Source organism: Scyliorhinus torazame, chromosome 10 (genome assembly GCF_047496885.1).
Source record: "Scyliorhinus torazame isolate Kashiwa2021f chromosome 10, sScyTor2.1, whole genome shotgun sequence".
Classification (NCBI taxonomy): Eukaryota; Metazoa; Chordata; class Chondrichthyes; order Carcharhiniformes; family Scyliorhinidae; genus Scyliorhinus; species Scyliorhinus torazame.
The window spans coordinates 108,779,926-108,806,603 of record NC_092716.1 but is presented as its reverse complement, the minus strand read 5'-3'; the positions used below and the strand labels follow the sequence as shown (position 1 = coordinate 108,806,603).

The 26,678-nt window shown below is 49.4% G+C and overlaps 1 protein-coding gene across 6 annotated transcripts in view; it reads right to left on the bottom strand.

Moving 5' to 3' along the window:
* The window catches only part of LOC140430841 (RNA-binding Raly-like protein), a 2,211,286-nt gene that overhangs the window by 511,736 nt on the left and 1,672,872 nt on the right, over positions 1 to 26,678 (bottom strand). The window lies entirely within an intron of this gene.

The window sequence follows — 26,678 nt, the reverse complement described above, 5'->3', positions numbered from 1 at the left end:
CTCACGGGTCACACATAGAGGGTGGCGCAGAAGCTGGGGGTGACCCCGACAGGCAGCAGGCAGCGCTGCTGGGCCTAGAAGCTTTAGGGAGAGATCGGGCCTGGCAGGTTTTTGCAAAGTGGCCCTTCCTCCCACACCCGTTGCAAGTTGTGTTCCGTGCAGGGCAGCGTTGTCAGGGGTAATCACCCTGGCCGCAAAAGTACCACTTGGGGCGTCCGGCGTTGGCGGGCTGCTGCGTGGCACAGGCTTGCACCGCACCCGGGTCGGAAAGTGGCGGCGCCCACGAGGGTGCCGCGCGGTCGGAGGTGTAGGCCTCCATGTTCTGGTAGGCCACAGTCAGCGAGTTTGAGAGATGCACTGTCTCTGGAAGGCCGAGTGTCCCCCCTTCTAGTAATCACTGGCGGATGTAGCTTGATTTCATGCCCGCGACATAAGCGTCCCTGATCAACAGCTCCGCGTGTTGGGTAGCCGATACCACCTGGCAGTCACAGTTCCGGCAGAGTACCCACAAGGCACGCAGGAATTCTGCTAGTGACTCCCCAGGGCGTTGTCGTCTCGTGACAAGAAGGTGCCTAGCGTGCACCTCGTTCACAGACTTAACATAGTGTCCCTTCAGCAGCATTATCGCCTCCGTATACGAGGGGGGGTCCCTGATGAGAAGAAAGACTTGCGGGCTCAGTCGTGCGTGGAGGACCTGCTTCTTTTGGAGGTCGGTGAAGTCTTTGGTGGAGGATCCGAAGTACGCTTCGAAGCAGCTCAGCCAGTGCTCGAAAGTTGCAGTGGCGTCGGCTGCCTGTGGGTCCAGCTCCAGGCGATCAGGCTTGAATGATGAATTCATATTAGATGTTTAGTGTATTAAATTGATATGCCATCAATGAACACACGACGAGCGGTGAACATAACTGAGGCTTTAATACATGAAGCAGAATGCCTCCTGGCCTCTGATCCCGAACTGGATCAGAGGCAGAGACCAGCCACCTTTATACATGAGCCCGAGGGGAGGAGTCACAGGCGGAGCCAGCAGGGACAAGCCCAGGCATGTAACAACACAATACAATACAATACAGTGGTTTACCACCGGGACAATCCCCTAAAATACAGGACAGTTGGTTACCCTAGCTGAGGCTACCTGCCTGAATCGGATTCGAGGAAGCTGGGAGACAACCTCGTTCGATTGTAGGACAATGGGTGACCAGATTAAAGATAAATTTAACAGGTTCTTCACCGTGCGAAGAATCATCAAAATGTGGAATGGATTCCTGAACAGAGTACGACTGAGACAAAAAAACTTAAGAATCCTTTATGAACCATTCAGGGCTGCAATGGCCGAACCAAGTGTGGTTCAGGATAGATGAGGAAAGATGGAGAAGGGCTTCCTCATCTTGTAGTTATCCTGTGATTTTATGAACAGAACGGACTTTCATCTCATCGTTGTGGCTAGATTTCAGCATCGGCCTGAGGAATGGAATCTCCACCAGACCCTGTAATGATATCTAGTATATCATCTTTGTATATATACAATGGGCAGCATGGTAGCACAAGTGGATAGCACTGTGGCTTCACAGTGCCAGGGTCCCAGGTTCGATTCCCCGCTGGGTCACTGACAGTGCAAAGTCTGCACGTTCTCCCCGTGTCTGCGTGGGTTTCCTCCGGGTGCTCCGGTTTCCTCCCACAAAGACGTGCAGGTTAGGTGGATTGGCCATGATAAGTTGCCCTTAGTGACCAAAAAAGGTTAGGAGAGGTTATTGGGTTATGTGGATAGGGTGGAAATGAGGGCTTAAGTTGGTCGGGGCAGACTCGATGGGCTGAATAGCCTCCTTCTGCACTGTATGTTCTATGTAGCATATCATCTTTGTATATATGGCTGATCATATAGAAGAATGTGTGATTACAGCATCCGGTCACTAGATGGAGTAAGGGCCCATCTCACAACCCACACGGTGACCCACATGCTCTTGAAGTTAGTTAGTAGAGAGGATTGGAGACAGTCATGTTTTTCAGTATGTCATGATATCCACATTAGCATATCATGGTGCAATCACACACACACTGATGGACAGGTAGTTGGACCAACCAACACACACACATCGCAGCCAATCACCAGTGAGCGCACACGCACTATAAAACAGGGAACACCACAGTTCCCGCTCATTCTACCAGGAGATAGCTCAGAGCAGAGCTCACAGCGCGCCACTCAGACATACACCATGTGCTGAGTGCCTCTCTAAGATAGTGCGAGGGCTGGGTCCACAGGTTAGCTGGTGAAGCACGAACCTCAGCCAGCAGTTATTAGTTGTTATTGTTTAAGACAATAAAACAGAGTTGTACCATCTACAACCATGTTGGATCATTTGTTTATTGGAACACCCAACATGACACAGTAGTTCTGTGTATTGTAGTTATTTGATCTAATACTTAGCTTTTCCGGCATACTTAAGAATTCACAATTTATAGCGTAGTGTATATAAATTGACTTTGATTTAGTACAAAGTCTGCATGTTCTTTGTTGCAACACTGCAACCTTAATAATATTAATTTAAACAAACAAAGAACATCACAGACCCTGATCAACCAACTATTTTAATCCTAATTTCAATTGCACGCTTGAGCCAATCCATAAAATTCTGAAGCACAGAATGGGACCTTTGGCCGATCATGTCTGTGCCAGTTCTTTGATAGAGATATCAAATTAAAGCTGCTCATCTGCTCATTCCCCAACCATCACCTTCCCTTCAAATATTATCCAAATCTCTTTTGAAAGTTACAATTGAATTTACTTACACCATCCCTTTAGATAATATATTGCAGATTGTACTGACTCACTGGCTGCAATTTACCAGCTGTACCCGCCAGTGGGATCCTCAGGTCCTGTTGATGGTGAACCCCCATGGTAGGTTTCCTGGCAGTGGGGGTTGCATACAACGGGAAAGTCCATTGATAGCAGTGGGACCAGAAGATCCCGCTGCTGGTCAATGGTGGACCATCTCCACCGCCGCAAAATATGCTGCGAGATGTGTGGAAACCCTACTCTAATCATCCCTCCCTGGCTCTTTTTGGCTAATTATCTATAATCTGTGCTCTCTGGTTACTGACCCCTCTGCCAAAGGATGCAGTTTCTCCTTACTTACTCTGTCAAAACTCTTCAAAAATGTGAATGCCTGTATTAAACCTGGCCCAAACCTCTCTGTCCTGAGGTGAACGATTCCAGCTTCTCCAGTCTTTCTATTACTGGTATCCCACAGCCCTGGCATCATTCCAGTAAGTCCCTTCTTCACCCTCTCTGCAAAGGCTTTCACAGCTTCCCTCACTGTCTGGAGCAAGACTCTCAAACCAAATCCGACTGGAAAACACCAAACCCACTTCGTGGAGAATGAACAACCAAAGCAGAGGGTCAAAGAGAATTTCACATGGTTCAGACATTGAGAATGTCTTCATCAGCACATAAGAGCTCCATAAGAGTTCTTCAACTCTATGGCTTGGGGAGCAATATAACTCAGAAAGCATCTTGGGAGTGCAGTTCTGAATGTTTTCTAAAGTGTCTTCTGACATGCCGAATATCTCAATTGATAATATAAATAAAAAGCAAAAACAAACCCATAAAATACTGGAATCTGCAATGCCAAACTGAGAATGCTGCAAATGTTCAGCAGGTAAGTTAGCATTTGATGAGGAGAACAAGGTGATTCAGGAATGAGGCGCAGGCTCAGCCTGAAACATTAACTTGGCTGTTCGTTCCCACTGGGCGCTGGGATATTTCATGGATATTTCTGGAATTGGTGAAAGTACCAGTAGTTCTGCACCCGACCCATATGGATTGGTTGAAGATACAAATCCCAATCTGGGTCGGAATTCTCCATCTGTTCGCTAGTGGCGGGATTCGTTGGTCCCGCAGGAAGTGCGCCCCTGCCCACGGGTTTCCCGGCACCGTGTGGTGGCCTCAATGGGAAATCCAATTGACAAGTGGAGGGAGTAGAGAATCATAAAGGTGAATCCAGCCCCTGATCTCAGCCAGGTCGTTAGGTGCCATATACCAACATCACATCAAACCAAGGTGATGGAAGGGAGGGGTTGAAAACATTTGCAATCCATTTCCTATTTGCTATCAGTGTACAGTATTACATAATCAACTGAAGATCCTTTTCTACAAGGTTCCTTTGTCTCAGAGGGTTAACCAAAGTGAGGCCTTTGAAATTCTGAAGGGGTTCAACAGGATATACATGGAAAAGATGGGTAGAATCTTCCAGTCCCACCAGAAGTGGGTGGCTTGGCGGGCGGGTGGGGCAACTTCATTTGATGGGAGGCCAAATATCAGTTTCCCAATGGTGGAATGTACTTTAGTATTCAAGTTCTCAGGCTTTAAATGGGGGTACTGAGCTTCCCAATGAGCAATGTCAGCAAGCCCTTCTGCACGCATTGGCAACTCATCCATGCTCATTGAATGGCTAACTCCCGGAATTAAGCAACCCCTCCAAATTAAGTTCCTCTGCCAGTGCAAAATTAGAACATTCACTTTTATGGCTGCACGTGAAGTGGAGTGCACCTGGTGAGGCAGACTTCTTCCATGATTCATGGCGATTCGCCGCTCGCCTGTGGAGAGTGGCTGCAAATGGCAACCTAGGCTTGAAAATGGGTGACAGTGTGTGTTGAATGGACTGGATTACTGAGGAAAGGGTGGGAGGGTTCGTGGGGAAGGGTGGAGCAGTGACCAGGCAAAACTGGAAAAGATAGCGCAGGCTGTCCGGGTCCCCTTTGAATATCGTGTTCAGATCTTCGATCCCATGAGGTAACGGTGGGGACGGCGGCTTCCTGCCTGCTCCCGCCACTAGAATCTGCGAGCTCCTCATAAATGCAAATTTGATGAGCTCAACAGAACAAGATTGCGCACGGTCAGCCAATTTTCTCCCCCCATGGAAATAATTGCCTTCTGAGCCCACCATCAAATCTAGACTCTAGAACAGAAGATCTAGATTGATGTCTCCATTATTGGTGGGAGTCAAAATCCAAGGGTTATAAATGTGAGATATTCACTAATAAATTTAATTCAGGCAAGACTTCTTCATCGAGCATCTGATGAGGAGAGGAACTTGCCACCACACGAGGTGAATAACACAGGTGAGGGGAAGCTCGATAAACACTTGAGGGATAAAGAATAGAAGGACTTGATGATCAGGCGAGATTAAGTCGGGTGGGTGCAGGCCCCTATAGATCTGAAATACCAGCATGGTGTTGGGCTGAATAGCCTGCTAATGTAACTATGTGAACATCCAGCCTGCACTCGGAGAGTGGCAGGGATCCAGGTTCAGCATGGGGAAAATTCACTGATCAAAAAAATTGTTCCCTTCATTAACCAAGAGCTCGGCTGAAAGTCATTGTAGAATTGCACAAATTATTCTTTGACAGAACGAGTTAAACAAATCCACAATTGATTTAGACTGTTAATTCCTTATGGATGAAAGAGAGTTTTCATGTTCTTTTTAACTTGCTATTGATTGTTCTTGTCCATCTGCTCCTGTGTAAAGTGACTTCTTGCTGCTGCAATAATCAGTAGAGTTGGGGAGAACGCAGAAATTGATAGACTTAAAAAGACCATGGTCGGGGTTTTCCAGTTCCGCCTGTCTTGGGAGGGACGTAAAATTTGACAGACCAGTAAAAGGTCCGTTGACTTCAGGAAAATCACGGCTTAGGGTCCATCTATTCTGATTCCATTTTCTACCACCCTGGTGGCCACATGAAACAACGCTTGTGGCGCTATCGACAAATCTCAGTGATCAATGGTTATTGATGAGTCTACAGCAGACTCAGACATGAAGTGAGGTAGTGGTGGAGAGCTTTGGGAAACATAGGTCCAATGTCACCTGTTCCTCCCAAGAATACCACACTTCGCCACGTCTCAAATTATACGCATACTTGATCATAAAATGTTATTTTCTGAAGCAAATTGATCCATTTGGCATTTGAGTGAATCAATATGAACTGTTTCCATTGTTTCCCCAGGTGGAATTTGTTCCTTCGATAAACTCTGAAATATTGCTGCTGCATGCTAATTTTGGCGGTGATTTTCCAGCTGCTTTGTGCCTGGTGTGAATCCCGCATTGTCAGGAGAACTCGGAAGAGGCAGGAAACATTGATTTGCGCTGGGTGGCAAACAGTTTCCAATGCTCCTGGGCCCTCTCAGCAGGCATAATCTGGTTCAGGCCCTCACTGGGCATGGACTAAATTTGTATATTAAAATTTGCATTTAAATATGCAGGACTGGCTTTAAACCAAATTCTCCTGGCTCCAGCAATTCTCCCACCCATTGGCGCAAAGCAAAGCCGCCGCCAATCACTGCTGGTCTCCACGCCCGAGGAGGGGGGGCTGCTTAGAGGCCATTGTAGCTCCCAAGTGATGGGGGACATGGCAGGGCACTGCTCCTTGGCACCCTTGTAGCGCCAACCTGCCAAGGTTCCAGGGGACGTGTCAAAGTACAGGGCCTGAATGGGATGGGGCCTTGAATGAGACAGTGCTTGAAGGGGGGGGGGGGGGGGGGGGGGGGGGGGGGGGGGGGGGGGGGGGGGCAATAGGGTGACCTGACTGGGATGGGGAGGAATCCGATGCCCCGTTGCCAGTGATCCTTGAGGGGGGGTCGGGTTGATTCCAGTGAGGATGGAGGGGGGGGGGGGGGCGATGGATGCCCGTGAGGATGTGTGGGGCAGGGGGAGGGGGGAGATCGGGTCACCCTGATGCCTGCATCGTGTTGAGGTGGTGACCTGAGCATTTCTTGCTGGGGCGAGGTTGGTGCAAATCACTCCAACCTACTACAAAATGTCGAAGTGTGGGTGGATTGTGATCCGGATGGTGCCGACCCACCCGGCAGGAATCACACTCAGGAACGTTTTGGGAGAATGGTGCCCTTTGAATTTTCCTTGTCTAGAGCACGCCATGTCCTCTAGCTCTACTGTTCTTATTCTGATTTGTGATTAATTGAATGCACACTACCTTTGGGATGCTCGAAGAATAAAGAACAAAGAACAATAAAAATTACAGTACAGGAACAAGCCCTTCTGCCCTCCAAGCCTGCACCGACCATGCTGCCCATTAACTAATGCATCACAGAAGGAGGCCATTTGCCCCAATGTGACTGTGCTCTTTCTTCTCAGCCTTGCCAGTCTTTTCTCTTCAAGTCTACTGCCGGCCTGGCCTACCTGACTGACTCTTAACTGCCCTTTGAAATGGACAAACAAGCCACACGCTTCATGGCCAGTTAGGGATGGTCAACAAATGCTAGCCTTCCCAGTGAACACACATAACCCATGAAAGAATGAAGAAAAGAAAATTCTGCTAAAACCCCAACACGGCTTCTTCAAAGCCTTGACATCCTGACTGAAGGTCGGTGCCCCGAATTAGATACAACATCACTGCCCTGCTAGGCAAACCTAATCATTGTCCAGAAATGAGAGGTGATGTTGATCGGGAAAGACTGAACCGGTTGAGACCTTTTCTCTAGTAAAGTGAGGGTGACTTGATTCAGATCTTTGAAATTATGAAGCGTTATGATGGGGCAGAGGTGGAGAGCACATGTCAAGAACTAGGGGCCACTGGACTTCCGGTTGCGGCTATGCGGAGCTAAGCCGCACATTCGGCGGCTCCCGTTAAAATGGACTTTTGGGCTCTCTTGAGGAGCCCCAACGGTAATATTTTCGACAACTTCCAGTGTAGGAAGATGAGCAAGGTCCCCCCTCCATAGTATATGGATTGGACCAGGAGTGGAGCGGTCAAAAAAGCATTTTTGGAGCAGCAAAAAGTGCGAGGGAGAAAAAGCAAGATGGCGGCGGGCGTAGATCAAGCGGCATGGGGGCAGGAGCAGCAGGAGTTTCTCAGGTGCTGCTTTGAGGAGCTGAAGAAAGAGGTGCTGGCACCAATGCTGATGGCGATCGAGGGGTTAGTGGAGACCCAAAAGGCCCAAGGGGCGGCGATCCAGGAGGTGCGGGAAAAAACCGCAGAGAATGAGGATGAGATCTTGGGCCTGGCGGTGAAGGTGGAGGCGCACAAGGCGTTACACAAGAGGTGGGCGGAAAGATTCGAGGACCTGGAGAACAGGTCGAGGAGGAAGAATCTTCGGATTCTGGGTCTCCCTGAAGGAGTGGAGGGGGCCGATGCTGGAGCATATGTGAACACGATGCTCAATTCGCTGATGGGAGCGGGGGCCTCTCCGAGTCCCCTGGAGCGAGATGGGGCTCATCGGGTTCTGGCGAGGAGACCCAAAGCCAACGAGCCGCCAAGGGCGGTAGTGGTGAGGTTTCATCGTCTCATGGATAGAGAGTGTGTTTTGAGATGGGCCAAGAAAGAGCGGAGCAGCAGGTGGGAGAATACGGAGATCCGAAACTACCAGGACTGGAGTGCGGAGGTGGCAAAGAAGAGAGCTGGTTTTAATCGGGCCAAGGCGGTGCTCCATCGGAAGGGGGTGAGGATTGGAATGCTGCAGCCAGCGCGATTGTGGGTCACATTTCAGGATCGGCACCACTACTTCGAAACGCCTGAGGAGGCTTGGACCTTTAAACAAACTGAAAAGTTGGACTCAAACTAAGGGTCTGTGGTTGTGGGGGGGAGGTCGGTTGTATACAGGGTTTTAACTATGCGTAGGGAATGTTCCACGGGTTGGGTGATGGATGGGGATGGGGGAAGAGATCTGATGGGGAGACTGTGAGAGAATGTGGGCCTCGGTGCTGGAGGGAGGGGAGGCCCGGGGATGGGGGAATTGGGATAAGGCCGCAAAAGGAGCTGCGCCAGAGGGGGCAGGGCCGGCTTAGGAAAGCGCGGGCTTTTTCCCGCGTTAGAGAAGGACGGAACGGGGGGGGGGGGGGAGGAGCGCACACTGACTGATGGGGGGGAGGGGGGGGTCAATGGGATGGCGGGGGAGGCCGGGGTCAGCAGGAGTCAGCTGACCTACGGGAGTGTTACGGGGGGAGCAAAAGATCTAGACACGGGTCTAGCGGGGGGAGGGGGGGTGGGATATAGGGTTGCTGCTGCATTGGCCGATGGGGAACTGAAAACAGAAGAGATGGTCGGGACGGGGAGCCCCCGTCTGGGGGACTGGAGGGTGTGGGAGGCGCGGGCACGGGACTGGCCTAGAAAAGGAGATGGCTAGTCGGCAGGGGGGATGGGAAGCCCCCCAATCCGGCTGATAACTTGGAATGTGAGGGGCCTGAATGGGCCGGTTAAGAGGGCCCGAGTGTTTGCGCACTTAAAGGGACTGAAGGCAGACGTGGTCATGCTTCAGGAGACACATTTGAAGGTGGCAGACCAGGTCAGGTTACGAAAGGGATGGGTAGGACAGGTATTCCATTCGGGGCTGGATGCAAAGAACAGAGGGGTGGCAATACTGGTGGGGAAGCGGGTATCGTTTGAGGCCAAGAATATTGTAGTGGACAATGGAGGTCGATACGTGATGGTGAGCGGTAGGCTGCAGGGGGTGTGGGTGGTATTGGTAAACGTATACGCCCCGAACTGGGATGATGCTGGATTTATGAAGCGCATGTTGGGGCGGTTTCCGGAACTGGAGGCAGGAAGCTTGATAATGGGGGGGGGATTTCAACGCGGTGTTGGGCCCAGCATTAGATCGCTCCAGATCTAGGACGGGGAAGAGGCCGGCTGCGGCCAAGGTGCTTAGGGGGTTTATGGACCAGGTGGGGGGAGTAGATCCATGGAGATTTGGGCTCACAGGGAGAAGAGAGAGGGCAGGGAAAGGGAGAGGTTAGTGGGGGAGATCTTAAGGGTAGACAGGAGATATGCAGAGGCCCCCGAGGAGGGACTACTTAGCGAGCGGCGAAGTCTCCAGACGGAATTCGACCTGTTGACCACAGGGAAGGCAGAGGCACAATGGAGGAAAGCACGGGGCGACGTACGAGTATGGGGAGAAGGCGAGCCGGATGCTGGCACATCAGCTCCGTAAGAGGATGGCAGCGAGGGAGATAGGTGGAGTCAAGGATAGCAGGGGAACTACGGTGCGGAGTGCGGTGAAAGTAAATGAGGCATTTAAGAACTTTTATGAGGAGCTGTACAGATCTCAGCCCCCAGCGGGTGAAGAGGGGATGCAACGATTTCTAGATCAACTGAGGTTCCCGAGGGTGGAGGAGCAGGAGGTGGCTGGTTTGGGGGCGTCAATTGGGTTGGAGGAGATGGTTAAAGGACTGGGGAGCATGCAGGCGGGGAAGGCACCGGGGCCAGATGGGTTCCCGGTTGAGTTTTACAGGAAGTATGCAGACCTGTTAGCCCCGTTGCTAGTGAGGACTTTCAATGAGGCAAGGGAGGGGGGGACCCTGCCCCCGACAATGTCCGGGGCGCTGATCTCTCTGATCCTGAAGCGGGACAAGGACCCACTGCAATGTGAGTCGTATAGACCGATCTCGCTCCTCAATGTGGACTCTAATTTGCTGGCAAAAGTGCTGGCTACGAGAATTGAGGACTGTGTCCCGGGGGTGATTCATGAGGACCAATCGGGATTTGTAAAGGGCAGGCAGCTGAACACCAATGTGCGGGATTTGTAAAGGGCAGGCAGCTGAACACCAATGTGCGGAGGCTCCTAAACGTGATTATGATGCCATCGGTAGAGGGAGAGGCGGAGATAGTGATGGCTATGGACGCGGAGAAGGCCTTTGACCTGGGGTGGAGTGGGAGTATCTCTGGGAAGTGTTGCGGATGTTTGGGTTTGGGGAGGGGTTTACCAGGTGGGTTTAGCTCCTATATCGAGCCCCGGTGGCGAGTGTGGCTACGAATCGGCAGAGGTCGGAGTATTTTCAGCTGTATCGAGGGACGAGGCAGGGGTGCCCTCTGTCCCCTCTGTTGTTTGCATTAGCAATTGAGTCTTTGGCCATGGCATTAAGGGAGTCCAGGAAATAGAGGGGGGTGGTCCGAGGGGGAGAGGAGCATCGGGTGTCGCTGTATGCGGACGACCTGTTGCTGTACGTGGCAGATCCAGTGGAGGGGATGGTGGCGGTCATGCGGATCCTAAGGGAGTTTGGGGAGTTCTCGGGCTATAAGCTCAATGTAGGAAAAAGTGAGCTCTTTGTGGTGCATCCGGGGGACCAGGGAAGAGGGATAGACGACCTACCGTTGAGGAGGGCGGAAAGGAGCTTTCGGTACTTGGGGACCCAGGTAGCAAGGAGCTGGGGGGCCCTGCACAAACTTAATTTGACGCGGCTGGTGGAGCAGATGGAGGAGGACTTCAAAAGATGGGATGTGTTGCCACTCTCGCTAGCGGGCAGGGTACAGTCGATTAAAATGATGGTCCTCCCGAGGTTTCTCTTTGTGTTCCAGTGCCTTCCTATTATGATTACCAAGGCCTTTTTTAAGCGGGTAGGTAGGAGCATCATGGGTTTTGTGTGGGCAAACAAGACCCCGAGGGTAAGGAGGGGGTTTCTGGAGCGTAGTAGGGACAGGGAGGGCTGGCGTTGCCGAAGCTGGGTGACTATTATTGGGCAGCCAACGTGGCGATGATCCGTAAGTGGGTAATGGAGGGAGAGGGGGCGGCATGGAAGAGGTTGGAGGTGGCGTCCTGCAAAGGAACGAGCCTGAGAGCGCTGGTGACGGCACCGCTGCCGCTCTCGCCGACAAGGCACACCACGAGTCCGGTAGTGGCAGCAACGCTAAAGATCTGGGGGCAGTGGAGACGACATAGGGGTGAGATGGGAGCCTCGGTGTGGTTCCCGATCCGGGAGAACCATCGGTTCGTCCCAGAGAGGGTGGATGGGGGGTTTCGGAGCTGGCATCGGGCAGGGATCAGAAGGATGGGGGACCTGTTTATAGACGGGACGTTTGCGAGCCTAGGGGCGCTGGAGGAGAAGTTCAGGTTACCCCCGGGAAATGCGTTCAGGTATATGCAAGTGAGGGCGTTTGCGAGGCGGTAGGTGAGGGAATTCCCGTCGCTCCCGGCACAGGGGATTCAGGACAGGGTGATTTTGGGTGTATGGGTCGGAGAAGGCAAGGTTTCGGTGATATATCTGGAGATGAAAGAAGAGGGGGAGGCTTTGGTAGAGGAGCTGAAGGGCAAGTGGGAGGAGGAGTTGGGGGAGGAGATTGAAGAGGGTCTGTGGGCGGATGCCCTGAGTAGGGTCAATTTCTCTTCCTCATGTGCCAGGCTCAGCCTGATACAGTTTAAGGTTATTCACAGAGCGCATATGACAGGGGCGAGGTTGAGTAGGTTCTTTGGGGTGGAGGACAGATGTGGGAGGTGCTCGGGAAGCCCGGCAAATCACGTCCACATGTTTTGGTCGTGCCCGGCACTGGATGGGTTCTGGAGGGGTTTCGTGAGGACTGTGTCCAAGGTGGTGAAAGTCCAGGTCAAACCAAGTTGGGGGCTGGCACTATTTGGGCTGGCGGACGAGCCGGGAGTGCAGGAGGTGAAAGAGGCCGGTATGCTGGCCTTTGCGTCCCTGGTAGCCCGGCGGAGGATCTTGGTATTATGGAAGGACGCGAAACCCCCAGTGTGGAAGCCTGGATAAATGACATGGCAGGGTTCATTAAGCTGGAGAGGATAAAGTTTGCCTTGAGAGGGTCTGTGCAGGGGTTTTTCATGCGGTGGCAACCGTTCCTAGACTATCTCGCGGAGCGTTAGAAGGTCAGCAGCAGCAGCAACACGAGGGAGTGGGGGGCGGGGGGTTCTGTTGGGGGGGGGAATGGGGCTGGGTGGGGGATATTTGGGCGGGTGGGGGAGGTTTTTTTCCCCAGGTGGTATTTGTAAAAGCATACGGGAGGGTTAATATGTACGGGAGAAACCCATTGTATAAGTTCTGTATTATGTTTGATTGATATGTTTATGTTCTGTTCTGCTCTTTTTCTTTTTTTCTGTTACGGGGGGGGGATTTAACTGGTTGAAAATTTTTGTTGGAAAAACTTTGAATAAACATATTTTTTTTAAAAAAGAACTAGGGGCCACTAATATCAGGTAGTCACAAGTAATTTCCATGAGGAATTGAAGAGAAATGAGAGAAGTTAAGATGTGGAACTGGCTACCATGTGGAGTGGATATAACAATTCTCTGGTCGTTTGCTGGAGGCCTGCGGGTTTCCCAACAGTGTGGGATGGCCTCAATGGGAATTCCTACTGACAGTGGCTGGATAGAGAATCCCGCTGCCAGCGAATGGCATGCCGTCTCCCGCTGCTGAGAAACACCCGGCTGGGGAACCGAAGAATCCCACCCATAGCATCGACACATAAGATAAACATGTGAAGGAGGGAGAAAACGGTTGGGTGAGATGAAGAGGAATGGAAGGAAGTTTATGTTGACATGTTGGGCTGTATGTTTCTGATGTACAGTCTATTAAATAATAGGAAGGGGAGAAAAGGGAACGTGGAATCTGCTTGCACCAGCCAGTCGTGCAGTTCATTTTAAAAACAAAGTTCGAAACGCACCTTTGCTCCAAATATTTGGTAAGCTCCACAGCAGAAAGTTAAAATGATAACTGTAACTACCACTTTCATGTTGTGCCTGTCACCTCTAAACAAAGCAGCAGCTGTTGTTTGGAAGCCTACCGTGCAAGGTACCAGCAGCCTTACCACCCTTCAAAAGGAGGTATTTACAAGGATGTCATACTGTAGCTGGGGCCAGTTTAGCTCAGTTGGCTGGACAGCTGATTTGTGATGCAGCACAAGACCAACAGCGTGGGTTCAACACCCGTACCGGCTGAGGTGGTTCATGAAGGCCCTGCCTTCTCAATCTTGCCCCTCGCCTGAGGTGTGGTGACCCTCAGGTTAAATCACTACCAGCCGTTCTTCCTCAAAGGGAAAAGTGACGATGGTGACTTTATGATGCACTATCAATTATGAGACGAGAGTAATCGAGACTTTACTACACTGAGATGTGTGGCCTCCTCCAGCTGCTGCCGAAATGGCTGCAGTTCAGAGAGCACACATATTTATACTCCGCCTACTGGGCAGAGCCAGCTGGCAGGGATCTACCCCCGTATGTGTAGTACAGGGGCCGTAATACCCTCGTATGCAGTGCAGTATATACAATATAATACAACAGTGGTGACTACCACACTTTACTTTATAATGTATCTGTATGAGGCTGAAAATCAAATATCTTTGGCTCTTTCCTGAGAGGATTTATTCATAATAATAATAATTTTATTGTCACAAGTAGGCTTGCACTGCAATGAAGTTACTGTGAAAATCCCCTAGTCACCACATTTTGGTGCCTGTTTGGGTACACAGAGGGAGAATTCAGAATATCCAAATTACCTAACAGCATGTCTTTCGGAACTTGTGGGAGGAAACTGGAGCACCCGGAGGAAACCCACGCAGACACAGGCAATCTGAAATTGCTGGAATTGCAATCCCAATGGTTATGCTGCAGTCTGTGAGATCAATGGATTGCACCATTAGTACAGGGCAGGCGGGTGAGAGCGGAGCTTCTGGCACATCTCTGGCACCCACCTGTCCCGTGCCAACGGAACGGCTGACATTGCTCAGCTTATGGGAAGAAACAAGCTTTCAAGAGCCTGCCTGACCCTGACAATCAATCCCCAATAGTCCACAAGGCAATCGGGCTCACCAGTGGAACCCATGTGTGCTCCTGCACAGTCCGGTAAGGCTCCACTTACTCAGGGTACCAGCTTCCATATCAGCATGTCCGGCCTACAAATCAGGGGCAGGGTTCTTGGCTGATAAGTGGCCTCACCAGTCTCCTTGGAAGGAATGAATGGAAGTTTTGTTCCCGTGACAAATCAATGTGGAAACTCCCAGGATTTGGAGGAACCTGTTCTAACCTTTTTTGGAACAAAGGGGAAAAATTGCAGTTCTCCAATCCTCTGGGACCACTCTGGAGCCTAAGAAAGACTCAATTGAAGTGTTTTTGAAGCATAGTTGCTGTAGAAAACACAGCAGTCAACTTGCGAACAGTTAAAAAGCCCATAAGATAATGCCCAACTAATCTGCTTGTAGGAGCACTGGTTGAGGGTTAGAAATTGATCAGGACACCATGGATATCTCCCCTGCTCTACTTCAAATAGAGCAATATGGGATCTTTCACATTGGTCTGAGAGGATAGCTGTGGCCTTGATTCAACAACTCATCTGAAAGGTGGCTTCATATTCTGGAAATTGTGCTTGAGGCCCCGGAGTGTGACTTGAGCCCGAGGCAGAGCGAGCTCCAGTTAGCACCTATCACTGGACTACGTATTTGCAGCATCGAGCAAGGGGGGGATGCTCATGGCACAAGCTCCAACTCTTGCTTCAGGCATGAAGAATAGTATGAGGGAGAGGCACGGCTACCTGTGCACTCCAACCGTAGCACAACGAGAAGAGAGAAAATGAAGGAAAAATAAATAAATCATCAAACCAGCCCTCCTACCGAACAAAACTCCTTGCTACCTTTTAATCATTGAGCTGAACCTCGCTGCTGAGGCACTGGTTTGCAGTCTTACCGAGGCCCTATTCCTTAGTGAGTTTATCCTTTAAATTAAGCTATTCAATTTTACCCCCCTCCATGTACCTCCTCCTCTGACAGCGGAAGAGCTGAAATGCGCATTCAGCGTGTAACCTTCTCCTTCCTCTTTGGTCTCCTTAATGACAGTTCATTAAACTCTTAACACCTCCTTCCAAAGGAACCAGTAATTGGGTATTTATCGCCTGTATTCTCTGGAGAACGTGACCAACTGATTGAGCAATGTTTCATCCACCAGCCCCCTTGCAATTCTCGACACACAGGACTCACCTAATGCTGCCGTATTTCTCGTTTAAAATGGAAACAGATTTTTGGTTGGGAATAAATAGTCAATCGATGAATTTTGGTGACTTTCTGTGTATGATATCGTCAACTGGGTATTTTACCTTAGAAAGATGTTCAATTGTGCGGAGCTTTATCGCATCTCTCCGAGCACTTTACACAAAATAACTCTGTGGGTGACTGGAGCAGCAATTTTACAAAACAACTTGCTTTCTCGAAGGCATTATTTGAGGGAAAGAAGTTGGCCAAGATACTGAAGAAAATACACTGCTTTCTGTCAAATGGATTGAGGGAATCGTGAACATCCACTTGAACCAGAGCCTCTCATTAACACTTCAAACAAAATGGTTAAATTAGTAAAATTCTCCCGTCCCTGATGCTACCTTACCTGGGCGGACCGTGTGGGTGCATGAGGGAGGGGAGTGGAAGAGGGGAATGTCTGGACAGACAAGCATATTAAAAATATGAGAACATTACCAGGGCTTATCTGATGGTACTTTGGGCAATGACTGCATCCAGGGACCAGTACAGATCCCTGGTTGGATGTCTGTCGTTTACACTACATCTTTGACTTCGCAAGTGCAGCAAGAGTGGGTGCTGCTACTGGCCTCAGGAACCTTGAGCAAAGTAAGCAGTTTGTTAATGGAATGACCCTTAATGAAAAGTCAACTTGTGTGGAGAGTGAGTAAAATTGGGATGTGAGTATCCTCGGGTGAGGTGCCAGAGGTTCGCCAATCTGCATATGTACACAGCACATTTAAGAAACAAGGTTCGGACAATTATCCTGGGGGATAAAATCCAGAAAATTTGTTTCAAAAGGGTTAAATTATACACATTGTACAATAAGAAACAGAGCTTCCACAATACATTTCAGTAATGTCTCTGCCGACTTAGGGCGAGATCTTCCGACTGTGCATGCTGGCGGGATCTTCCAGTCCCGCTGATGGCACAACCTCACCATGGGTTTCCCAATGATGTGGGGTGGATTCAATGGGAAATTCCCTTGACAGAAGCAGAACCAGAAGATCACGTCGCCAGCCAAAGGTGGGCCTGTAATATCCAGCACGGAACGTACGGTGGGGGGAGGGGGAATGATTACCTCCCTTGCGGTTCTCGCGGAGTTGAGTTCCCCCACCCCTCAGCTTCTAGACCCAAGCAGTAAATTGACTGCTTGGTTGGCGTCATTCGCATCTTCATTATCACGAAGGGCAGAAGCAAACAGAAATTACCTCGATCTGGCTGAACCGCACCATCACAGCATTCGCCTTTTCTTTTATGTGTTCATGGGATGTGGGCATCGCTGGCTGGGCCAGCATTTATTGCCCATCCCTGAGGGCATTTAAGAGTAAACCACATTGCTGTGGTTCTGGAGTCACATGTAGGTCAGACCAGGTAAGGACGACAGATTTCCTTCCCTAAAGGACATGAGTGAACCTCGATGCGTTTTTTACGACAATCGTTTCATGTTCATCATTAGACTTTTAATTCCAGATTTTTGTTTTTATTGAATTAAAATTTCACCATCTGCCGTGGCGGGACTTGAACCCGGGTCCCCGAGCATTACCCTGGGTCTCTGGATTAGTGCTCCAGCGACAATACTACTGTGCCACTGCCACCCTGACCTTTTGTCAGAAACACTCCACACCTACATTGTTCCCAATGAGTGAAGCTTCCTGCTCCATTATATCTGAGTTACTTTATTTCCTTGTCAAGAGGAACTGAAGCTTTGACCTAGCATGGGGACTCGAGCATTTAGTTTGCACACAACATTCAGCAAGGGACCTGCGTAACCAAATACATCAGATGTATGGGAGACAAACTCTGGCTACCATAAGGAAAGAAATATGCCCGTGTGGAGTTTGCACATTCTCCCCGTGTTTGCATGGGTTTCACCCACACAACCCAAAAGATGTACAAGGAGGTCATCAGAGGCTAGGAATCCTGCAGAGAGTAACTCACCTTCTGACCCTCCATAGTCTGTCCACCATCTACAAGGCACAAGTAAGGAGTGTAATGGAAAATTCTCCACTTGCCTGGATGAGTGCAGCTCCAACAACACTCAAGAAACTCAATACCATTCAGGACAAAGCAGCCTGCTTGATTGGTACTGCCTTCCACAAATATTCAATCGCTTTACCACGACGCACAGTAGCAGCCATGTTTACCATCTACAAGATGCACTGCAGGAACTCACCAAGTCTTCTTCAATAGGCCTTCCAAATTCACAACCACTACCATCAAGAAGGACAAAGGCAGCAGATACCTGGGAACACCAGTACCTGCAGGTTTCCTTCCAAATCACTCACCATCCTAACTTGGAAATATATCACTGTTCCTTCACTAACACTGGGTCACAATCCTGGAACTCCCTCCTGAACAGCACCATTTGTGCACCTACACCACATGGACTGCAGCGGTTCAAGAAAGCAGTTCACCACCACCTTCTCAAGGGCAATTAGGGATGGGCAACAAATGCTGGCCTAGCCAGTGAGGCCCACATCCCGTAAACTAATTTTTTAAAAAATCATATCATAGTTGATTAAATAATATCTCTAATGGATTGGACGCCTGTACAATACAGAGACTGAAAAAGGGAAAAAAAACAACACTGCACTGATTCACAGACGGTTGTTAAGAAGGCTGTTTGTGACATGTTTTACATTACAGGTGCTACATAAATGCACATCGATGAAAAACATGAGCAAAGGGTTACAAGCTCCAAGTGTTAGAAAGAAGCCACATTCCTAAACCTAAGCAATTTAGGGTGAAGGGTCAAAGCCTGTAGCAAAGAAATAACATGGATTGCTAGAGCACCTTTCACTGCCACAAGACATCCCCAAACACTGACAATCAATGACGTACTTTTCAAGTGTAATGTTTGTTGTAACATTGGAAACACAGCAGCCACATTGTGCACAGCAAACTTCCACAAGATAAAGACCAATAATTTGTTTTTAGTCATACAGGGCTGGTTTAGCTCAGTGGACTTGACTGCTGGCTTGTAATGCAGAACAAGGCCAGCAGTGTGGCTTCAATTCCTGGACCAGCTGAGAATTCTGAATTCTCCCTCTGGCGACCAGGGGCTTTTCACAGTAACTTCATTGCAGTGTTAATGCAAGTCTACTTGTGACAATAAAAAGATTATTATTATTATATTGGCTGCACGGCAAATGTTACCCGGGATACAGGGCAGAGCTCCCCTGCCCCCAATGGAAATACTTTGATTTGATCTTTTGCAGGGGTAAAACAGGACCTTGGTTTGATACCTAATCTGACAGACAGCGGCACTGACAGTGCAGCACTCTCTCAGGGCTACACTGAAGTGTCAGCCTGGTTGGTAAGATTCAGAACGATAATGAATGAAGTCAGTCAAGCAAGCTACATATGTCCTTCCATCGGATCCATTCAGGAGCCTGTTCAATCTTAATGCTGGCTCTGTACTGAAAAACAGTGGGCGAGATTCTCCGTTTCTGAGACAAAGGGCTGGATTCTCTGATAGCCGACACCAAAATCAGGTTTGGCGATCGGCCGGAGAATCCATTTTTGCGCCGAAATCAGGGGCAGCGCCGTTTTTTGAATGCTCCGCCCCCTCAAAAATGGCGCCATCGCTGAGCACGCCGCACACCATTGGGACGGCCTCAGGACGTCACCTGAGGCCCTCCCCATTGCTCCGCCCCCGATGGGCTGACTTCCCGATGGCGTGGGGCATGTGTGCTCACAGTTTTCGGGACCTCGCGTGGCGGCTGTGGACTGTGTCGGGGGGCACTATCTGGCAGGCTGGGTCCGCGTGCAGATAGCGCCATGTTGTACGGCGCGACATCTGCAGGTCGCCGCCGTGCGCATGCGCGACCACGGACCCGGCAATTCTCCGTCCGAATCTGCAGGGCTTTACGTGGCGTGGCTGCTAGCCCCCCCCCCCCCCACCGGGCAGAGCATCGGTGCGGGGGCGGCGCCGACGTTTGGTCATAACACTAGACACATGCTCCGGACATAGCCTCAAAATCAAAGAATCCAGCCCTAAGTGTTGATGCCAATGGAGAATCTGTGGACCTTCACGACTGAAAATCGGCGCCGCACCTGCACCGATTCTGCTACCATTGAAGGGCTAGCACCGGTGCCGTGTCAGAACACCATGAAAAGTGGTGCGGGATTCACCGGGTCTGTGATCGAAACTCGCAGTGTTGACAAGCTGAAGTTGCACATAAACATTTCACTCCCCACACACACACTTGTCGAATCCAAAAATATGGGACAGGTTGTATTGGAGCGCCCATACAGCTGATGGGTCGGCTGGGGCCAGAGGGCACCCAGGGCGGTGCCCGGGGGGGGGGGACACACCTGTACGGCCCATGGCACTAGGTTTACAGCAAGCTGTCAGCAGCATGCACAGCTGCATGGCTGCCTTGCCGGCTGCTGTAATGGTGTTGCGTACCCGTCCACCCCAACCCCAACCCCACAGCCCACCTTGGCCACCCCCCACTACTCCCCCCGGCCCTGGCAGAACCCCCACGGCCAGCGGTGAAGTATGGCGATGTTGGACACTGTCCGTACGCCCTCTCTCTCTCTCAGCAGCCACCACGCCAGGTTCACGGTTTTTGAAAGCACAAAGTGAGCCACGCCGTTGGGAACTCGGCCCATCTGAGGCGGAGAATCATGGGTGGGCCCACTAATGATATGCAAACCGTGTTTAAAGTCTGCGCGAAGTGAAATGCATTCCGAGGTGACGGAGAATCGCCATTTGGCGATTTTCGCGTCAGAAGCTTGCGACCGTACAGAGACCGAACATTTCTGCCCCAGGTCAACAGACATTTAAACAGGCCGTCAAATCCCCACCCAGCGACCCCACGACATTTCCATTTCTGCTGTACCACACCTGTAGAGTGGGCCGTGTGCTCCCCATACCACAATCTAGTAAATGTTGTGGGTCAGGTGAACTTCATGGTACACTTTAGGGTTCTCTAACCCTGGCCCATAGCAATGCTCTCGGACATGCCGAGGACAGTGAAGGTGCGATATGAATGCAATGCCTACTCGTTCTTTGAGCTTCCCCAGAACCTAATTCAATTTAAAGTTGATATTATGTTAGTTCCCGATCATCCCCCTTGCATTTCACAGTGTTTATAAATGATTGCACAGGGTGGGGTACCTCATCTACAGTTTGGTGTTGACATGCAGAACACTTTAAAAGCCCTCCTGCTAAGAAACCACAGGGAAATTTGACTGAACTGAACTTCGAGTGCTAATGAAACGGAGGAGACAGATGAGGGGACAAACAGTGGGAAAGCTTCTACTAAGTCAATGAATGAAGGCATGCATCGCAAATGACCAATGACGGCTACAAGCACAAAATTGCCATTAAAACGTGGCGCATTAGCAGGCCAGCCAGCCAGTTAAACTCTACAGGTGTATGGGTCATAAAGATTTACATGCAGAAACATGTAACCTCACTCTGGGGTCATTTACTGAAATATCAACGAAACAATTTCACAACTGACTTGCGTTGCAGAACTGCCTGTCGAAACGGTTCGGCAGTTAGGGGCTGAGCAGCCAGGGGTGTGGAAAAGCAGCTCCTTTCTGGTGTCTGGGGGCAATATTACCCCCCCTCCTCCGGCTTTACTTGCTGCGTTCCCGTACCTATTCCAATAGAATGAGCAAGGATTGCAGGAAATTCACTTTGTGTATACAATGAATAACAGCCAGAAATGAAAATGCCACAACCTTATCAGCTGGTCCTGCAGAGCTAGTGCCAGCTCATTTAGTTTTAACAGCATCACCAAAATAGGACTATCTTTTCCATTTCTGTTCTTGAATATTCATTCTCAGGATACAGACGTCATTGGCAGTGAAGACCAGTATTGCCCACCCCTAATCACCTTGAAGAGATATTCCAGAAGTTCTCAGTTTTGTGGGATGGTACTTGACCTAATTTAACTCAAAGCAGCTGTTATCTCAGCCCCACCCACACCATTTCACTAACTGTGAAGCAGTTTGATACAACTGAGTGGCTTGCTTCAGCCATTCCAAAGGGCAGGTCAGAGTCAACCACATTCATAGCATCACTGAATCATAGAATCCCTATAGTGCAGAGGAGGCCATTCGGCCCATCGTCTGTACACCGACTCTCCGAAAGAGCATCCCTACCTAGGCCCACACCCCCACCGTATCCCCATAACCCATCTAACCTTTGGACGCCAAGGGACAATTTAGCATGGCCGATCCACCTAACCTGCACATCTTTGGACTGTGGGAGGAAACAGGCAGACATAGGTAGAATGTGCAAACTCCATACCCAAGGCAGGAATCGAACCCGCGTCCCTGGCTCTACGAGGCAGCTGTGCTAACCACTGTGCCACCGTGTGCCCCACATTGGTGTGCGCCTAGAGCCACACCTCAGCCAGACTGCTGGTTTCTTCCACAGAATGACATGTATGAAGTTGTCAGGTATATACAACAATCCTACAGCATCGTGGACACTTAGAGAGTTGCGAGATTATTTATTTCCAAATTCTTTTCAAACAGAATTCAAATTCACGAGCTGACACGGTACAACCCTGCTCTCAGATTGTTAGTCCAGGTTTCTGAATTAATATTCCATCCCACAGAAGGGCGCTTCTGATTGAGGGGGTCCCAAACGCATCTCTCCCCACCCGCCCGAGGCCTATGCCCGATCATTCTCAGGTCTCCTTCATGCCTGGGAAATTGTAGAATCGTAGAATCTCTAAAGTGCAGAAGGAGGACATTTGACTCATCAAGTTGACCCTCTGAAAGAGCACCCTACCAAGGCCCACACACCTGACCTATCCTCGTAACCCCACCTAATCGTTAGTTAAGGGGCCATTTACCCTGGCCAATCCACCTAACCTGCACATCTTTGGATTGTGGGAGGAAACCGGAGCACCCGGAGGAGACCTACGCAGACACAGGGAAAACGTGCAAACTCCACACAGCCACCCAAGATCGGAATCGAACCCGAGTCCCTGTCGCTGTGAGTCACCAGTGCTAACCACTGTGCCACCCAACTCCTCCCACTAACCTAGAATCTGCTGAACCTTTCCTCATAAGCTGACCCCTTCATCTCAGGAATCATTCGAGTGAACGTTCTCTGAACATTTTTAAAATGTGTTTATGGGATGTGGGCATCACTGGTTGTGCCAGCATTTATTGCCCATCCCTGAGGAAACTTAAAAGTCAACCACATTGCTGTGGATCTGGAGTCACATGTAGGCCAGACCAGTTAAGGACAACAGATTTCCTTCCCTAAAGGACATTAGTGAATCAGATGGGTTTTTACGACGATCGACAATGGTTTCATGGTCGCCTTTTTTAGACTTTTAATTCCGGATTTTTATTGAATTCAAATTGCACCATCTGCCATGGTGGGATTCGAACCCCGGGTCCAGTGCATTACTCTGGGTCTCTGGATTACTAATCCAACGATAATACCACCATGCCGCTGCCTTTCAATTATATCCTATCTAAAGTAAGGAGTCCAAAACTGTGGTCTCATTAAGGCCCTGTACAGATGCAGCAACACGTCCCTATTTTTATATTCAATTCCTCTTTCAATAAATGACAACATTCCATTTGCCAGGCACAATAATGCAGATCGCATGAAGGAAGATGCAATAAACTTGAGTTTGAAGAAATTCTTTCAAGGTTCCCAACCTGGTTTAATGCTTCATAAGGATACTGTTTTACTCTTGATTTTGCTTCTTCAGAAGGCACTAATTTAACTTGGAGGGTGCCTGCAGTCCTCCAATTCATTGTAAAAACAGGCTATTCAGCTGTGGAGGCTAATCGAGCTCCCGACTCATGAGCATACTGAAAGACGCACAGATAAACACTTTCCAGACAGGATCAATGGAGCACAATTGGAAATTGGAAAGACGGAATGATACAGTGCAGACGGACATGGTGCTGGGAGGATGGAGTTTCTTTCCATGCAACTTGAATCCGAGGTAACTTGTCCTGGTTAATGGTGCCCAGAATTATCAGGCTAGGTATCTATGTTGAATGACTGCTCTCCTGCTTCTCAAAAGCTTACAAAGCACAAGTCATGAGTGTGAATACTCACCACGTGCCTGGATGAGTTCATGTGCAACAACTGACAAGAAACTTGATTTTATGTGGGTGACATAATGGGCAGCATTGCTGCCGCACAGCGCCAGGGACTGGGGTTGATTTCGGCCTTGAGTGACTGTCTGTGTGGAGTTTGCACTTTCTCCCCGTGTCTGCGTGGGTTTCCTCCGGGTGCTCCGGTTTCCTCCCACAGTCTAGAGATGTGCAGGTTAGGTAGATTGGCCATGCTCAATTGTCCCTGAGTGCCCAAACATTAAGTGGGGTTACAGGGTCACGGGAATAGGGCGAGGAATAGATCTTAGGTGGGGTGCTCTTTTGGAGGGTCGATGCAGACTCAATGGGCCAAATGGCCTCCTTCTGCACTATAGGGATTCTATGGATTCTATTTAGGACAAAGTAATCGGCTATAATTTGACAGCCCATTCAACAGCTTGAACTTTCAAACCTTTATTCACTGGTGCACCATGGCAACAGTGTGTATCGCCAGCACAGCAAATACTCGCCAAGGTTCCTTCGACAGTGCCTTCCATACGCATTACCTGCGCCACCTTATTGGGCAGCATGGTAGCACAGTGGGTAGCACTGTTGCTTCACAGTGCCAGGGTCCCAGGTTCGATTCCTGGCTTGGGTCACTGTCTGGGCGGAGTGCACATTCTCCCTGTGCCTGTGTGCGTTTCCTCCGGGTGCTCCGGTTTCCTCCCAAAAGTCATGCTGTTAGGTAATTTGGACATTCTGAATTTCTCCCTCTGTGTATCCGAACAGGCGGCAGAGTGTGGCGACTAGGGGCTTTTCACAGTAACTTCATTACAGTGTTAATGTAAGCCTACTTGTGACAATAAAGATTATTATTATTACTATGGCAAGGGCAGCAAATGCATGGGGGTATCGCCGCCTAAAATTCCTGTCCAAATCACACACCATCCCTCATTGGGCATGTGTCACAGTTCCTCCATCATCACTGGGCAAAATCCTCGAACTCCTCACCCAACAGCAATGCAGAACCATCTTTTCCATTGACTTCAATACCCCTGTCTCAAGGAGAACGAGGGATGGGCAATAAATGATGGCATTGGTACTAGCACCCACACCCCAAGAATGAATAAACCAAAAACCTGGGGTAAGTGAGGTGGTGCTCCGGTTTCCTCCCACAAGTCCCAGAAGACATGCTTGTTAGGAGATTTGGACATTCTGAATTCACCCTCAGTGTACCCGAACAGGTGCCGGAGTGTGGCGACGAGGAGATTTTCACAGTAACTTCATTGTAAGCCTACTTGTGACACTAATAAAGATTATTAAAATGAGTGCTCTATGTTTGGCAGACTAACCAAGATAGCCTGAAATTTAACCTTGGACTTTCTGATGTATACAGTCCAATACTACAGACATCAGCGACACCAGCCAACGAGTGAGCTAGGAACAGTTCCACACTCAATTACATATTCTCTAAATATGAGAATGGCGTTTATACACAAATCTTTGCATGTTTGAATTTGCAGCTACTATTTGAACAGTGTGAAGATTAAATCCCGTAATCAGGGTGAAATTACTGCATCATACCCTCTAATTGCTACTTTCAGCAACTTATCCAATGTACAAAGCGATATTCCAGTCAGAATCTTGCAGCTCAGCTTTTGCACACAAAGCACAGTGTGGTGCAGAATATCAAATTATATTTTTGGTTATTTTATTTTGTTACTAGTTTTTTTTTTCTCCTGCTCCCTTCCTTCTCAATGTCTCACCGCGCAAGACGTCATCTCTGTGGACTAAACATTCGGAGACAAGACACCATTTTTCATCTGCTGGACAATAGGTGCAGGGAAGAAAACAAATGCAACTTAGAAGAATGCCATGTGACACCAAAGCAAAACATCATGGAGGACGGTGAACTATGGAAAACGTCACCATTTTCATGACAAATTACCCTTTAAACTCAACAAAAAGAAAATTTGAAGGTTAAAGTAATCCATTGGTTTTAATGTATTTAGAACAATACATTATCATCTGCCTTCACAATTTGAAAATATGGTCCCCTACAGGGCAGCCTGACACTCGGCAGCAAGAATAACATCCCATAATTATATGAGAAGGGCAGCATATGCATGGGGGCATCGTCACCTGAAAATCCCCGTCCAAATCACACACCATCCCAAATTGGGCTTGTGTCACAGTTCCTCCAGCATCACTGGGCAAAATTCTCGAACTCCTCTCAAGGCAGAACGGTAGCACAGTGGTTAGCATGGTTGCTTCACAGCTCCAGGGTCCCAGGTTCGATTCCCGGCTTGGGTCACTGTCTGTGCGGAGTCTGCACATCCTCCCAGTGTCTGCGTGGGTTTCCTCCGGGTGCTCCGGTTTCCTCCCACAGTCCAAAGATGTGCAGGTTAGGTGGATTGGCCATGCTAAATTGCCCTTAAGTGTCCAAAAGGGTTGGGTGGGGTTACTGGGTTGCGGGGATAGGGTGGAGGTGTGGGGCTTGGGTGGGGTGCTTGTTCCAAGGGATGGTGCAGACTCGAAGGGCCGAATGGCTTCCTCTTGCACTGTAAATTCTATTAAATGTTAACAGCAACGCCATCGCCACATTATGGCACCTGTTCGGGTACACTGAGGGAGAATGTCCAAATGTCCTGCTAAGCATGTCTTTTGGGAATTATGGGAGGAAACCGGAGCACCCCCTCACTTACCCCAGGCTTTTGATTTATTCATTCTTGGGGTGTGGGTGCCAGTACCAATGCCATCATTTATTGCCCATAATTATATGTTGTGTACATCCATGTTGTGTACATCAACTCTGACATTTAATTTTTATATTTTTATAAAATAAATTTAGTGTACCCAATTCATTTTTTCCAATTAAGGGGCAATGTAGCATGGCCAATCCACCTAGCTTGCACATCTCC